This window comes from Camelus dromedarius, chromosome X (genome assembly GCF_036321535.1).
Source record: "Camelus dromedarius isolate mCamDro1 chromosome X, mCamDro1.pat, whole genome shotgun sequence".
NCBI lineage: Eukaryota > Metazoa > Chordata > Mammalia > Artiodactyla > Camelidae > Camelus > Camelus dromedarius.
The window spans coordinates 104,454,277-104,466,425 of record NC_087472.1 but is presented as its reverse complement, the minus strand read 5'-3'; positions in this window follow the sequence as shown (position 1 = coordinate 104,466,425).

The window sequence follows — 12,149 nt, the reverse complement described above, 5'->3', positions numbered from 1 at the left end:
AGAGCTCCCTTGTATGGTCATTCCATATAGTGATCAAGAACACGTAGTTTGCTTTTTGCAATTTCTTGGTTCTACTCCTCTTCCTTTTTAAAAAATCTGGACTCTGTCTTTTTTGAATCTCTGTTGTTCTCATACTGCTTAATGCTGATTTTATTCTTAGTAGTTTTTCTAAATTATGGGACCCTGCCCTGGAAGGGAGCTCTGGTATGTCAAATTGGAGAGTCTTTAGGGTCTCAGCTGCTCCAGCCGCTTCGGTGTTCTTATCAGTGGTCCTTCTCACTCCCTATCGGAGTGGGCAACCCCCTGAAGCTTCAGCTGATGTTCTCAACTCAGCCATCTGTCCTGCTTTCAGGGGAACACCTTGGCAGTTCTGACCTTTAGTCCTTCAGACACCAATGCTTCTTCCTACTTTCTCCCACGAGCTGATATCATGCAGGTCTCAGAGTTATTGGTGATTTTTCCTCACCAACTTGTATTTTTGGATTCCTGGGGATCCCTTATCAGCTAGTTCATTGGAAAATATTGTCTGAGTCTTTTTCACTTTTTCTAATTATTCTATCATTTTTATGTGAGAATTTGAAAAGATTCAGAAATGATGTCACTGCATGATTGCCATCACCCAGCCTTTTCTATTCTTTCAAATATTAATTTTTAAAACGTTCTCTTGAAGAGTAAAAATGCTTGATATCATATTTTTAAAACTACCAGCAAACCTTTTTTTCCTGGTGTCAGACAATAAGGCAATTTTACTTTTAGAGCAATATTTATGTCTAGAGTTGATTATATAGCTGAATTTCTGTCATGTTCAACCCACCACAGGTAGAACAGTACAAGCTATATGAGAGGGACTTAAATTATGTGATGGTGGATACCAATTACAGACCCACTGGGTCTCTGATTTATCAGTAAGACCCAAGTGACGCCTTCAAGTGGAATCTTCAGGGGTTAAGCTCAGTGTGTAAATAGTGGTGATTGTGAGGGAGCTGGGGGGCATGCAGCTTAAGAGGCTACTCTTTTGCTATGAATGCCTGAGCGTTATGAGCGTTCTCGCTGAAATTGATTCCATCTACAAAATTTAGATGAAAATTACTGAGGCACTGGAAGGGGATTTCAACTTTTTTTTTTGGCATTTAGCAGAGTGGTTCTCAGGGTTGTAAAAGTTGTCTCTTAGGTAATATTTTCCCTCTTGGTAGGAAGAAATATCACTGAATTTACAGAAAAAGGACCGCTTCAGGCTCACCCTAGGTGTGCTATGCAGTTTGCTACTCTGTTTTTGCCCCTGGGTCTCTGTGATTACACTAATATATTGTACTCATCTTCACTATTTTAAAAATTTAAATAAAGCATAATTTTATTCATTTATAGAGGAAAATGTGCAGTGAGGTAGTAAGAGGTAACTCATTGCCATTTTATTTCCTGTTTATTCTGAAGGCGTGTTGAAAGCACCAAGTGGCTGAGCAAATTTATAAAATCCCATGCACAATGATTTTTTAACGCATGAAAATGTGAACATGCAGATTTTTAGAGTTTGCCCTTGCATTCATAATTCCTATCAGAAGACAAAACTAAAAACCTGACTGTGACTTTAGGGAAGTCTTTGGGCTCTTTTTTTTTTTTTTTTTTTTTTTTTTTTTTTGTCAATTGGTAAGATAGGTTTAGATATTTTTTAAGTTCCCTCTCTTCCATTTGCAATTACCAATGATCTTCTAAAAATCCATTAAAAAGAAACAATCATAATATCATTGAGTTTCACATTAAGGCTTTAGCCCATAAGCCATTTTGAAGTAGTCAACAAATGTCCAAGCTTTGGGATATAAAAGGAGTTTGGGTAGTTGCAGAGAAATCCATTCTGGTTTAAGGTCTTAGAACTAAGAAATTTAGCCCTACTCATGTTTTCCTTAGAGGATCTTTTAACAGCTTGTGCTCGTCTTATATCTTCTCAAATTTCTTCATGGTGTTCTTTGTTAAACAGAACTAAAATTTTTGACATAGTCAAATTAGTCAAATTTTTGCGTTATAATTTGTGTTGTTATTTTAAGAAGCTCTTCCCCTTACTTACATCATCTAGATGTATCATTAAGATATTCTCTTACATTATCTTCTATTATTGGATAGTTTTAATTTTTTACACTTGGATATTTCATTAAGCTTGAGCTCCCATTTGTATATGCCGCATAGTCGAAATACAGCATTATATTTCTCTGTGTAATGAGCCAATTTTCCTGAAACTACCAAGAGCAATCTTTCTTTCCTCCATTAATCTGTGTTACACTTTCGGATTAAGCTTTCATCCATTTGTGGGTCTGTCTCTAGAGTTTGATTTCACTGGTCTATCTGCTTGTTTTTGTTTTTGCCATGTCTTATAGTATTTATCACTATGGGATTTATGGATACCTTAAATCTTAGCTAGGTTAAGTCCTCCTCTTTTTCAAAGTTGAATAGCTACTTGTGCATTTTTATTCTTTTTTATTTATTTGTTTTTAGTTGAAGTATAGTCAGTTACAATGTACCAGTTTCTTGTGTCCAGCATAATGTCCCAGTCATGCATATATATACACATATATTCATTTTCATATTCTTTTTCATTAAAGGTTATTACAAGATATTGAATATATTTCCCTATGCTATGCAGAAATGTTTTTTATCTTGCATTTTTATTCTTCCATATAAATTTCAAAAATAATTTTATCATGTTCCTAAAAATTTTCAGCTGTAATTTCAATAGAAATTATCTTGAGTTTGTAGTTTTATTTGGGAAGAATTGACTTCACAATATTAAGTTGACGAAGCCCAGAGCATAAAATATCTCTGTATAAATTCAGATCTTTCATGTCATGTAATATATTTCAGTAACTTCTCCACTGAGGTCTTCTGTATTCGTTTTTACATTTTATTGCCATTATGAATGACATATTTTTATTACATTCTCTAGTTAGTTATTTCTGTTGTAGGAAAATATTATTGATTTTTCTAAGCTGATTTTTAACTTGTGGTCTTGCTGAGACCTCATTTTTCCCCCAGCTTTATTCAGGTGTGATTGACAAATAAAAAGTATATATATTTAAGGTGTACAATGTGGTATCTTGATATAAGTATACCTTGTGAAATGACAATCAAGCTAATTTTCATACTCATCACTTCACATAGTTACTTTATTTTTCTGGTGAGAACACTTAAAATCTACTCTCTTAGCAAATTTCAAGTATACAACATATTATTACTAATTACAGTCACCATCCTATACATTAGATCTCTAGAATTTATTCATCTTATAACTAAAAGTTTATACCCTTTGGTGTATATATGCATGTATGTATGGGTGTGTGTAGTTGCAGAGAAATCCATATACACACATACACATACATACATATACACACATACATATACTTTTTTTGTGTTTGTTGTCACAATTGGAAAACTCATAGTATTCATCAGAATCTTCCCTTTTTTGGCAAGCCTTGAACTCCAATTTTTCTCTAATATCCAAGAATCTTGAAAAATATCTGCTCAGTTTCACAGCCATTTGAATTTAACACTGGCCTGAGTAGAAATAAAACTTCAAATGCTAAGCCGATTTCTCATGAGTTTTTCTTCTCTCTTGATCCCTAGACTTGCCATTCTTCACTTCATTTGTAGCTCTCCAACAATCTGAAGAAGACATTTAAATACTTGCCAGTATTTCTATTGTCCCCAGTCGGAAGTGTAGGCCCCAAACAACCTAGTCTATTATTGCTAGAAACAGAACTTGACAAACCATTTTTGATGAACCCCACCAGGCAACTCCTCTTTTAAGAATTCAGTAGTCATCTCTTAGAAAGCAGCAGCACAAGAATGAGGCAATCTCCTCCAGCCCTGGGGATTTGTAGATCATGGGGATGGAGGGGTGACTATTAAGGACAACAGAGTCACCTGCCACCTGTTTTATTTAAATTTTAAAAATTTGAAATAATTTCACACTTAGACAAAAAAGCTGCAGAGATAGTACAAAGAGTTCCCATATATCCTTCATCCAGCTTCCCCTAATGCTATCATCTAACATGCCCACGGTGCATTTGTCAAATCTAAGATACTAACATTGGTTTAATACTATTAAGTACAGACTTTATTCATGTTTTACCAGTTTATCCACTAACGCTATTTCTTCCTGGTCTACTATCCAATCCAGGATGCCACATTATTTGTCATAGCCTCTGATCAGAGAGAGTTTCTGACTTTCCTTGTTTCTCATGACTGGCGGTTTTAAATAGTATGGCCGTATATTTAGTAGAATGTTCCTCAATTTTGTGTGCATCTGATATTTTCTCAAAATTAGAATGGGGTTACGGGTTTCAGGGAAAATAGCTCAGAGATAAACTTCCATTCTCACTCTGTCATGTCAGGGATACGTGATACACCTGTGACTTATTACTGATGATGTAAACCTTGATCACTTGGTTAAGGATGTGGCTGCCAGGGCTCTCCACTGTAGAGCTACTATTTTCCCCTTTCCAAACTACACCTTCTTGCATTAGCTGTCAACCACAGAAGTACTTCTTTGCTCTCTGGTATCATCCTCACAGACCCATGACAGCCCGGATTTCTCTGTACAGCTCAGGAAACTATGTTCAATATCTTGCAAAAAAAAAAAAAAACCTATAATGAAAAAGAATGTAAAAACGAATATACATATGTATATGTATGACTGAAACATCATGCTATACACCAGAAATTGACACACTGTAACTGACTATACTTCAATAAAAACAAAAAAAAAACCAGAAATAAGTAGTGGGAGGACTTTTAAGTTGTCCATCCAGTGGTCCATTGCTGCAGCTGCTGCCTTCCACTCCAGGAAGCTGCCTTCTAGTTACCTCACTCATTTATGCCAGACTCACCCTCAGCCCCTCAGGGCATCTTACAGTTTTCATAATTTTACTTCTTCAGTTTATGATTTTCTCTTACTTTTGTAGGAGGTAGTTTGTCAACTTGTCAGAAACCAGAAGCTACCCTTAGGTAATTTTCAACCAGTGTAATTCTACAGTAATGACCCAAGTTTATAATCAAAGAAACTGAGGCTAAGAGAGGCTAAGGAAACTGTTCAATGTCACAGAGCTAATTATTGCAAAGTTCAAGTTCACACCCAAAGCCCTGGATTCCAACCACTGTGATACAGTACTTGTCCGTCAGACATCCACTTGAGCAGCACATAATCAAAACTGTGTCCCCTCCTTTCATAAAGAACCATTGTCCTTCAGTGAACCTTGAGTACCAAGCTCAGTTTTAGTTCCTCAGGATGAGTTTTATAAGAGACATTGTCTTCTTATGTGAGGAGCTATGGTAAGTCAACCTACAGCCCTCCAGACACCTGTAGCCTTGTGCGAGTCTCTTAGACCTTTATGGCGGGGGCTCTTGAACCAGAACCCCTGAGACACTTGTTTAAATGGATGCTTCATCTCTGCTGCTCTGAGTGTCTCTCCTGAGCAGTGTGCCAAGGTCCTCTTCAGACAAGTAGTTCTCTAGCAGTAGCTCAGGATAGTCCAAGATGAAATTTATCCTGCAAATATTAATTGAATGCCTATTGAATGGTGAAGAGCTGAGTTAGGTGCTGGCTGAGGAGGAGTGTCATTTGGGGAGAAATAAATATGCTCAAGGCATAACTCCCAATTTCATGGAGTTTAAACTATTTGGTGATATAGTGAAAAAGTATGTATTTCTACCTCCATCTCAGTATCTATTTCTATCTCTGTCTACATACACACACGCAACTGGTTGCAAGTTTTTTTCCCATTACCTTAGAAGTCAGATAATTATTTTCTGCACCTAGATACAGAGAAAAATCACCAACAAATGTAATTCTGAGGCCAAACTACCTGCCTTTTCAGCTGTAGAGAGGTTTTCTGGGTTAAGAAGCTATAGAGTTTTTTTTAAAATTATTTTTTCTACATGTACACTTGGTGTCAGATCTTGTTTCATTTTTCTTATTTCTTCGATAACAATTTCCTCTTAGAAACATGTTTAATTTTTACTGTCCCATATGTCATTTCTGTGCAAAATCATCTTGTTGTCTCACTCTGATATTATGTAGAAGGAAAACCTGGTAACTTCTTTTCGATCTCCAGAGCATAATTAAAAGGAAATTCCTCTAAATCTCTTCCATAAGAGAACTTTTTGCTTCAAAAGGGGGGAGGGGGCTTAAAAGGACATATAAACTTTTAATTGTCATTATCATGGGTCTTTCAGATGCATGCATTTTAATTTAGACTTTTTTTTAACATCTACTAAAAAATAGATATTTTCTTCCTCAGCTAGGTAGAACCAATGCTAGGGGCAATTTAGAAATAGACTGGCTTTTGTGACATTTACTGGCAATTTTTGGCCATAATGACTATTCCACTGTACCAGATTCTAACAAAGGATGAAATGCTGCTAGAGAAATGTTTTCTCCTCCCTTTATATATTCTTAGCAATTCATTTGACTTCTATTTCACAAATATGCTGCTATTTTAAAAAAAAGTTGGCGTTCATAAACTCATGATTTAAAAAGTCCTTGAATTCTGGGTGAACTGAAGCTCTACTGAAAACATTTTTATTCAGATAACATTGATTTATAACATTATAAAAATTTAATGTGTACATTATATTTCTACTTCTGTACACCCTACAGCATGCTCACCACCAAAAATTTAGCTTTCACTCATCATCACACAGTTGATTCCCTTTACCCATTTCACTCTCCCCACACCCACCCTGCACTTCTCCTCTAGTAACAGCTACTCTGTTCTCTATACTATAAATTTGTTTTTGTTTGGTTTGGTTTCTTCATTTATTTTGTCCTCAACTTATTTCACTTAGCATAATACCCTCAAAGTCTATCCATGTTGCTGCAAGTGGCAAGAATTCATCTTTTTGATGGCTGAGTAGTATTCCATTATATATGCATACTGCAGTGAAGCTGTATTTTAAAAGTTTCCGTGTTTTTCATCCCAATAAATTGGCAGGTTTAAAGATTTGTTATGTGGTGCTTCTTGCATAACTTCCATTTAATTGACAGGTGGTTGGACTGATCTGGGTGATCTAAGAAAATGGTCATTCCATTAGGTTTATACACATATTCTGAAATGCTCCCATAACTTTAAAATAGTGATTTGTCTTCAGTTACATTAAAGCTTATCTCAGTTACCAGAACATACAGTTAATGTAGATCTCAGAGGCTGAATGACACCTTTCTGACTCCAGCATGTAATTTACCACATAAAATCTGATATTAGGATTTTACTTATATGGGTAATTTGATATAAAAGTAGGGTGAAACATGCTTTTTAAATCTAGTTATTTGAATTTCCTACTTTTTGATATTAAGTTATATATATATACACACACACACACACACACACATATGTATGTTATACATATACATAATATACATACATACGTACATAAATTAAATCACCATAAATGGAGCAGCTAAACTGAGGCATCCATTCTTTACACAGTTTCATCTCTTTGTTGATATATATCATAAATATGCAAAACAGATAGTGTGGTAAAGCGAAAAGTGCACCAGATTAAGTCAGGAGACCTTGATTCTAATTCTGAGTCTGCCACCAACAGTAATTATTAAACGTATACACATGTATCTTTTTACTATTATTAAAGCACTTCCACACACATTGTATCATTTGATATCAGCACCTAGGGAAGCAGATTTCTTATTATCACTTCTTTCTTTTAAAAATATTTTTGCCATTTGGTAATATATGATATGATATGATATATGATATATGGCATGATATAATATAACATACATAATGGAAGTTTGTATCCTTTGGCCAACCTCTCCTCATTTTCACCACTCCTCCAGCCCCTGATAATCACCAATCTACTCTGTTTGTATAATTTTGGCTTTTTTGGGTTCCACAGATTTGTGGAACAATTTCCGGTTAAAAGATGAGTAAGTTCTGGGGGTCTGATGTACAGCGTGGTGACTATAGTTGACAATATACTTGAAAGTTAGATCTTAAATGTTCTCACAATGAAAAAAATGATAATTATTTGAATATAGAGATGTTACCTTATCTTACTGGGGTAATCATTTCACAATATACATGTGTATTGAATCATCAGGTTCTATGCCTCAAATTTACATATGTTTTATGTCAACTGTATCTTAATAAAGCTGGGGGGAAAGTACATACAACTTTGCTTCCCCACCTTCCTAGTCCTAACCCACTGAGCACTCAGAGCAGGTAGCATTAGGTGGTCTAAAACTTTGAAGATAGATCTGCCTGCTGTGGGAACTTCAATTCTAAGCTTGTGAATTGTTTCTGCCGTGAAGGGCTTTTTAGGATCCCATGTGGTATTTTAGGGGCTATATAAATGCAAATTTCATTTAATTTAGAAATGAAAGGAACCACACTAAATGGATATGAGTACAACCCTGGAATTAAAAGGAGGGTGGATTCCTTTTGTCAGCAGGGCCAAAACAATACTCCATATCCAAACGGATCTTTAGAAGTCTTAGCAATTAAAAGAAACATGAGAGTTTTGATGGGAACAGAAACAGGATGAATTCTTGGTTCCATCTCACTGCTTCATTGCTCATCAGATCTCATAATTCACTATGTTGGCTTTCTCTGGTGATTCCTGATTCTGCACAACCACTGGGCTCAAATGAGCTTCTTTTTGACCTAATTCTAATAATTATTTCTAATAATGAGAGACAAATTGCTGAACCATTGTTGGATAGAGCTTTTCAGTTGCTTAGCAGACAATGAACAACTTAGGAGCAATGTTTCCTAGATAGAAAAGAGAGAAATCAAGCAAATTGTATGCCTGTGGTGCCACAGGGCACACGTACAATTGTTAAATCTTTCTTCTCTGTGGCAGAATTTCTTAATTGGCATAGCAGAAAAATCTTGTTGCTTTATGAAAAATAATAACTGAAAGTTGACTTTGTTTAACAAACGTATCTTGGTTTCCTAAATGTTGGAGTACACCAAAGAAATACGGAGTTCTGGCAGGATAGCTGACAAGGCTACCCCTAAACTAAAATTTCAGAAATGAGGACTACATTAAAATGAAAAAAAAATTAAGTACTCAGTTGAGTTCAAAAGGAAAAACATGATTAATCTTGATTAATCTTGTGTTGCTCAAAACAAGAAGGAATGTAAATTCATAGCAGAATTTTATGAGTGGAAGGTTAGAGGGGTTTGAGGGAAATGGGTCAGATATAGGCCCTAGTGGGATAGAGTCAGAGATGGATTAAAGATGGCCACAAGTTCTTTGCCACCATTTCCATCAAGAAGAAAAAATTCCATTTGTACCTAGGCTGGCCTGTTACATGCTTTGACCAATAAAATGAGACAGAAATGATGCTGTGTAATACTCAAGGCTATGACTTAAGAGATCTACAGCTTCCATTTTCTCCTCTTGGAACCCAGGTGCCTTGCTGCGTAAAGCTCAAGCAAACCTCACCGAGTGGTCATATGGAGAAGCACCAATGCATCCTATCCAAAAGCCCCAGCTGAGCCCCCAGCCACCAGCCAGCATCAACTTCCAAGTCATATGAGTAAGCCATCTTGAATGTTTTACCTCCAGGAAACCCTCCAGATGACTACAGACCAGCTGAAAACATCATGAAGTAGACAAATTACCCAGCTGAGCTCAACCTATAAACTCACGAGAAATAAATAATTGGTTGTTTTGTTTTAATCCAACAAGTTTCAGAGTAGTTTGTTACAGAGCAATAGATAACCAAAACAGGGCCCAAGATTTTAATGCCCACGTAATAAGAGAATACCCCTTGGCCCACACAATGCAGGCGGGAGATGCTAGAACTAAGACCTCTGCATAAATCCAGAACATGGAAGTGTTGTTTCTTTGGTAAAGGAGGAACTAGAAACACTCTGCCTGTCGTCCTAGATATGCACAAGGAAGATTGCCTTTCTTGTCTTTATTAGGGGGCCAGATGAAAAAACATTCTTGCATGAAAATTGAATCCTCAGGCCAACATTATGCCTGGGTGTGGAGTCTAAATTTATACTACCCGCTTAGTGCAGGATTTGTCTGAGCTGTTAAATTAGCATCAAAATTGATCAAGAATTGATGAAATTCCTTGAGTGATTTAATAGAAACAATTTAAAACTGTACTGTTGTAACACTTTCACAATTTAAGGTGGCTGTGATACTTATAAGAGTGAGGGAAATGCTGAAGATGATCTCACAGTAAAAACTTGCAAGCTGCATGAAGAAACGATTCCCTTTGAGGAATAGTCAAAAGACACAAAACACAGGATTCACAGCCATAGAAGCTGAGATAACAAATCCAGCTGAAGAGCCTACTTCTAAAAAATGCATTTAAAGATAATTTAGAGGGAAAAGGAGAATTAAAAACTAAACTCAAAAGAATAAACAAGATATTTTTTTAAAAAAACACATGCTCTTGAACAAGAATAAAACGGAATGTTAAGAAATGAAATCATATTATCATCGAAATAAAAAAAGTCACTGAAAGTTTTAAACAGCAGATTTGGCCTAAATGAAGATGGAATTAGTGAACCAGAAGATAGAGCAGAAAAAAAAATAGCACTCAATATAGAGTGATAAGGAGCTAAAAATTTTGAAAAGATTAAGGCACATGAATGATAACAGGAAAAGCTCCAACATGTATCTAATAGAGTTCCAGAAAGAAAAGTGAGAGGTAATAATAGTAGAGGAGGAATAACTGAAGGAATAATGTATTAAGCATCTTACTCAGAGGCTGCTAATCACATTTACATTTAGCATGTCTTTAAGCATCAACATAGAGGAGTGAGATTAACTGTTATCCTCATTTTCAGTTGAGAAAAATGAGACTTTGAGAAGCCGTATGACCCAGCACCATTTGTCTCTTCCTTCCCCAGGAGTGTCTGTGCAAGTCCCTGTCCTCCCGTGCTTGGTTCTGCACTGACACTGCTCTTTAGCCAAGGTCACCAACGACTTCTCGGTGGTCAAATCCAGTGGGCTATAGTCTGCCAAATTCTGCTCTATATTAATAACATGTCAGGCCCTCAACCTTGTCCACTGCCACAAATGATGTTATTTAACGTAGAAAGATTTGAATGGAAAAAACTTGCTGAGGCGAGGGGGACACACGAGCATCATTAATGAACATTGCAATCCCTTTTTGTAGAAACTCCTCTCTTCTAAATGCTAACTATTCTGCTTATGTAGAGATGAACAAATTCCTGATTTACCTCCTTTCCAGAGTAATAAAGGTTTTTAACCAGCCTACTTAAATCAAGATTTTGTATTTTAAGGAAAGTGACATTTCCTATGTATGACTAGAAGCATGACATTATAAATGTAACTAGCATTTAGGAAATAAGGAATATCTTACTTCTGCATCATTTTGATTTTATCAAAACTGTCAGTGAAGACTCTAGTAAGGGTAAGCAAGAGAACTGGTGGCCTGGGTCCAAATTTCCTCCTTTTCATTTTACAAGATAAGGATGAAAGTATGAGAAAGTGAGTTTCAGGGATTAACTGAAGCATAAAGATGAGAGCTTTCCAACCCTCTAAAGAAATAGGTTTATCTTTGGTACCAACCTTAGCCCTCACAGTAGAACTCTCGAGAGAACTGAGGTCTGCTAAAAAGTTATTACACTTTGTAAGAACCAAAAGCCTATAAGCAGAGCTTGATTTTCTCGTGTCCTGGACAGAACAACATTGGTTTGAAGATGACATCAAGAAAGCCAGTCCCCTCCCACCTCCATATCACCCTTCCACACCACCGTCCCCAGCCTACGTATGATAGTGACTGAAGCTTAAATATCTACATCCTCTATTTCTCTCCGATCTCACCCATTTTACTTACTGTTACTCCTGAGAAAGTAAGTTTTATGATCCTTATTCCAAAACAGGAAGGGCCTTCTCAGATTTTTATTTTGAGAACTGCCTGCTTTGCTGATTTTCTGTCTTCTGTCCTTTTCCTGTGGCATCTTTTTCCGCAGGATCTTATCTTTCTTCATGTACCCCCCCCCCTTCTCCTTAAGCTTTGGCCTTCCCCACATGGAATTTCACTCTCTAATTACCTGACTGTTTTCTAGTTCCATTTTATATTTCAGATTCAAGACCATACAGCTAGTAAGAGGCAAATGAGATTTAAACTGAGTCTGTTCGTCTCTAACCCT